We start from the raw sequence: 5,638 nt of genomic DNA, 5'->3' as shown, positions 1-5,638 counted from the left end.
TGCAGTTAACACAAAAATCTGTCTTGTTCTGTAGGGTATAAACTTTTTATATTTGTAATTGGTTTCAAAATCTGTGTGTTTGGTTTAAGTACTGAATGGCACTGTGCATAATTTGGATGAAGGAAAGTTTTCTCCCTTTCCCCCATGCACACGCTAGTGCAACCCATGAAACCATATATTGCAGCTTGCCAGATGTCTGACAATCTGTTTTATTGTTTTGTTTGCAGTTTAAAAAAATGGTTGATGAAGCCGCTGGTAGACCACCATTTATGATTGGTAAACTCTGTTCAGCTTGGTTGGCTACTCTATTATTCCTCTAAGGCACCAAAACCCTGACAAGGTTGTCCCAGTGCTGAGGAATGGAATGTGATCCTTTCTTTTAAATGTTCACATTATTTGGTCTTCAGGGCTTCATGTTTTCCAGTTTTAGTAAAATTCTTCTTTCTCTCAATTATTTTTAAGTTGGGGAAGGGGTTGTCTTGCATTTTTTTTTCTTTTTTTAAAAGAGCCACCAGAAAGGAACACTGACAACTGCTAATTCCAGCACTAGTACTTTTTGTTAATCATCCTTGTATTTAACTGGATTCTTAATTTTAATATTTTTGAGGCTTCAGAATAAAAGCTGCTAACTGTGATCCTCGTTGTATTCGTCTTCCACTGTTAACTAGCACCAACACAGTACATGTTGGGAATCAACAGCTGGATGTTCAGAGAATAATCTGTTTCTCATGAGGAATACCAGTTAGCCTCTCAGTTGACAGCCCTGAGGGAAAGGCAGACAGTTCATTTTCAGGAGTAACAGGGCTTGGTCTTTCTGAAAAAGTAGTTGCCAACTAGGGTTGTATGTTTATGTTCACCAAAGATATGCCCAGTCAAGATAAGGCAATTTATTTAGGAGGTACTGTACAGCAACTTTGTCTATTGGGATTAAAATTAAGATTTTACTAGGGTGTTTCAGAGTGTAACCCATTTTTGACAGGTATAGGTAGGATAGCATCATTGCTGTTAACTTTCTGAAACATTTCCATGAATTATTAACTGTCATTCCCACTGTGAATAACAGTTATTTTAAAATGCAGTTTATGGTAACAAATAAGTTGACAATGTCTCTTTTAAAAGGCTCTGGATAAACATTAGACGTGAAAAGACTGGTTCAGAATATGCTGTAATTTATTTTTGATCCTGAAGGAACCTAAGGGGTATACTCAGTAAGTTAGACATCATGTATATTCTGTGTTGCATTTGTGCTGTCTGAAGAATTTTCAGTAGAATCAAGGCATGTAATGTGAACATAATCTGATCCACTTCATATTAATTTAGAAATACATACTGTCAACTTTCCATGGGACTTATTTCATATGCAGGTGTTCAGAATCACAACCTTATGCTTAATATTCAGGAAATCAGAATAAGGGTTGCAGATATTTGCTACTAGTTTAAAATCCTGGTAGGCATTCTATAAAAGTCTAAACTATTAAGGCCATTTCTAAATGTAATGCAAATTGAATGCTAAAATACTTAAGAGATATTTGACTTTTCTTTTAGAATGCAGTACAAGCTTGGTATAATAAATGGAATAACTAAAAGACTGAACAGCTTTTGTAGGGGACCCTTTCTTTGGAGATTCTGTGGGGGCCTTAGAAGCCCACCCATTAAGAGTTCTCGTCATGCTGGTCAATGTCAGAACTTTTTCTTGCTGTTCTGAAATCAGATAATGTCTATGATTTTAGGGCTTTAATCCTAAACCCACTCCCTACGGAGAAAGTCCAATTGTACTGGCTGAGATTTGCTTCTGAGTAAACATGCTTAGGGTTGCGTTTTAAGGCTTCATTCCTGTGCACACCTGCTTAGGAGTAAGCACCACTGAACCTGTTAGGATTTATAACTAAGTATATGACAGTAGCTACCAACAGTGGTGATGGGGAATGGCTTGCATGCAGGAAAAACCAAACAGATCCCTATTATGTAGTTTTCAGACTTTTGGTTAGCTTCCTTGAATGTGCATTGAACATACCTGCATAATTTTGCACTGATACTAATAGTCACAGAAATTTGACTTGTCAGGCATGGCAGCTTCTGGATTTGTCCATGGTAGGTGAATATTAAGTGATGCTTACCTTGCCACATTGTGCAGAATTGAACTGCCTCTAGAACTTTGGCTATCGCAGCAAACATACCTAGAGAAGCATGCATTTGACGTTTTATGACTATAAGAGCTTTGGTTCACCTACAGTGTAGTAAACAACTAGGCCCAACTGTTGAGGTCTGTGATGGGATTAAATGCAAATATTTCAGGTTACTGGCGTTAAGAATTAACAACCCCTGCTTTTGAACGGCTTGCTTACCATGCTGATATTTCTGCAAATTGGAATATTGTGAAAGTACAGGAGTGGCCCAAGAAGGATTTTTTTTCTGCTCAGCTGGAAACTCTTGGGTTATTGATGAGACTACTGGCTATTTCATATCCTTCTCAAGTTTGTAATGGAGGCAATAACTGCCTCCTTGGATGAAGGATGGTCAGTCTGTGGCTCCAGAGATAAAGTGATAGGCCTCCTTCTCTTCCAGCAACCTTCTGAGAGTGGTTTTCAAATTCTGCTTTCGCAGAATATTTTCCATATTGATTCTGCAGACTGCTGTGGGACTGCTTATGCTGCAGAGGGTTATGGGGCACACACTCAATTCACACAGGATGCTGGTCAGACTTATAGGGCCTCATTACCATTCTGCATGGACTGAAAGGTCAGCACACAGAATACTTACTTTGCTGAGGAAGTTCAGTCTGTTGGACAAGCAGTCATTCAGGGAAACTTACTCAGCAGAATTGATCTTATTGAGAAGCCTGATTGAACCTTTTTAGTAACCCACTAATCCTGAGAACACAGTTTGAAAACCATTGCCTTGGGACATGTCCACACATGGATTTTTCAGGTGTGGTCATTCAACTGTTTTGGATAGCCCATTCTTTTAGTGACTGGTGCCTGTACCTTGGTGGCTTTATCCATTCTCATGTCTTTTGCTTTATTCTGTCAATTGATGCTGTGGCATTAAATGTCTCCAAAAATCCTGTGTTTTTGATTTTCATTTAACTTCATTGGCCCTGCCAACCCATTTCTGACACTGCATATGTTCCATTCATAATTTTAATTTCTCTTCCCCCTCCCCCAAAATGTCTGTGAACTGTAATTTAGATGAACAAAGTTTGAGTTCAGTGGCACCTCGAAGGCCAACAACATTTTATTCAATGTATAAGATTTTGTGTGCAAGCACACTTCTTCAGATACAGAGGAAGTAAGATGCAAATTTGTTAATAAAACTGTCAAGTTCCATTGTAGTATGGATTACTGGATGTAAAATTATAGCACAACCTCATTGATGCAAATAGCTTAAAGATCAATGTGTTTGAATAATTACAGTGTTGTACTCCCATAAGGGTGGGTGATGGAAGTTTTTAATTTAGAAAGTAAGAGACCTAGATAATAGATATTTGGATGATGGAGGTGTTACTGGCCCTTAAATAGGTTCCTGGGTATCCTTGGCAGCATGCACACTTGAATGAAAGAAGGTAGTAAGTGAAACCTGAGGTACTGGATTACTCTAAGCAGATTTTATAAATGCAGAATAGCAGAAAAGTGCTGCAAACTTATTACCTTACCAAATTTCAATTTCTGTCCATTACTATGAAGGCTTTGTTCTTGTAGTAAGAAGGAACTGTGGATAATCCTTGTTTGGGAACACTAATATAGCACATACAGTTAATATATGTTGTTAAAAAGGGCTATACCCCATTTTAAGACAATTTTGTGTATGCCCATTTTGATATTAGGGTATATATTTTCTACACTAAATTGATTGTGCATCCTTTTAATGTGGTAGAATGATACATACTGGAGTTTATCGTCTTGTCAAATCCAACCAAGTTATAGAAATTTGATTTTCTACTGAACAGACCTGCAAAGCAATAAAGATAGAATGAATTCAAGTACTAAGGCATAGATACCCGTATTCTCAATGCAGATATCATGTACATCTGTTTCATGAAATGATGAAAGTGTTGTATACTAGATAGTGACAAAAAGACAGTCCTAATTACAGAATGAGATTGTGAATGATCAAATGTAGGATTTGAAGTCTTTTTTTAAAGTGTTTTGTGCAGAGACATGTTGCCCATTTTTAAAAAATCAAAATACCTAAACAGGAAGCATGCAGTACTGATAAGCTGATATCTATACATTCAATGCCACCATTTTCAGTCTGTCAGATTTGATATTCCTTACTGTCTTTGCTGATGTGATTTAGTTTTGAGAGTTGGGGGGTCTCAGTGTTGCTTTGATTTGAAATGAGACAGCCTTTGAATATTTTCTGAGCATTATGTGTAATCTTCCTTTGGTAAGGAATTTTTTTTTAAAAAATAAGGATATATATAACATTTCTGCTATACACTAAAATGTAGAGAGTAGTCCCAAAGCTGATGCCCTTTTGAAAATGAAAGTACTTTTTTACAATGAAGCCCTAGAAATATTGAACTGACTTAAGAAAATGATGTTTATTCAGTGGTTGCCATTGCTTCTACCTCAGATGGTTTCCACTGATTGACTTCTCCTTTATACCATCTTACAACTTATTCTGGGTTCTGATTGAAGCTTCAATGGCACTTATGGAAGAAATTAAAATGGAAGGGGACAGGAAAGGCCACTGTACAAAGGTTACTTTCCATGCAGCAGGAAATATCACCTTTTTCCTTACGTTGGCTCTGTGCCTTCAGTAGCAGCATGGTAGATGGGAGTTCAAAAGGTGTACTTTTCTCAGGATGATAGTAGCACCAGATGAATTTCTGATTGTTATGCAGCTGTTTGAAAGCACAGAGCCTCTTTCAGGAAATAGGTGGCAACTTGTGTACCCTTGAATATGAGTTTTGAGTACTGTGGCTGGAAAATATGTGTATTCTTATTTCACACAAAGTGGAAGTCATGTATACAAAGAGAATTGCTCATAGCACACTTTCCTGGTACATGAGACAGGAGTGGCAGAACCACAATGCTTGGTAAAATCTTTGAGAGTTTGAATGTAGGTGAATGGTCAGTGCATTTCTCATTCTCTGGGCTCTTTCTGTTATAAGAAAAATACATTAAAGATCAAAAGGGTATCTTCTTTAGAGTTGCTAAAATGGTTGAACTTCCAAAAAATCCAAAGCCATCCTGGCCTATGTTCATGGCACCAAAAGTGACATCAGAATGACCTTTTGTTTGTCTTCAGAATATTGTAGTGTGATTTTTGTATGTTTGTGTCTGACAGAATATGTGACGGTGAACAGTGCATGGTTTGCTGAGATTTGTATTCAAACCTCTCTAAAGCGAATTTTAAAAAAATAAAACCTGACTTTTCCTTGTGGAAAATTTGTGATTCTTCCCCCCCCCCCCCGAATATGGGACCACAGATATGTAAGATTTATCATGTAATCAATTTGTTACCTTTAAAAACATTATCAACTGCCTTAATATTAGCTAACTTTACTAATCTCTACCTCCCCAAATGAATCGGGGATATGCTTCAAAGTAGACAGACTATGGCTACCTTCTGGAAAAGGTAGAAAAGTATTTTAACATCATTCACTTCCAGCATCAGATGTATGCTATAATGT

At 37.2% G+C, this 5,638-nt stretch overlaps 1 long non-coding RNA gene across 1 annotated transcript; it reads left to right on the top strand.

Annotated features, from left to right (window-relative positions):
* Positions 1–2,774: 2,774 nt before the first annotated feature.
* Positions 2,775–5,393, top strand: LOC132578274 (uncharacterized). The gene is made up of 2 exons (XR_009555878.1): positions 2,775–3,197; positions 3,286–5,393. It is a non-coding gene; the product is annotated as an uncharacterized LOC132578274 (long non-coding RNA).
* Positions 5,394–5,638: the final 245 nt, after the last annotated feature.

This window comes from Heteronotia binoei, chromosome 1, assembly GCF_032191835.1.
Source record: "Heteronotia binoei isolate CCM8104 ecotype False Entrance Well chromosome 1, APGP_CSIRO_Hbin_v1, whole genome shotgun sequence".
NCBI lineage: Eukaryota > Metazoa > Chordata > Lepidosauria > Squamata > Gekkonidae > Heteronotia > Heteronotia binoei.
The sequence above is the reverse complement of the archived record's forward strand: the minus strand, read 5'-3'. Positions and strand labels throughout refer to the sequence as shown.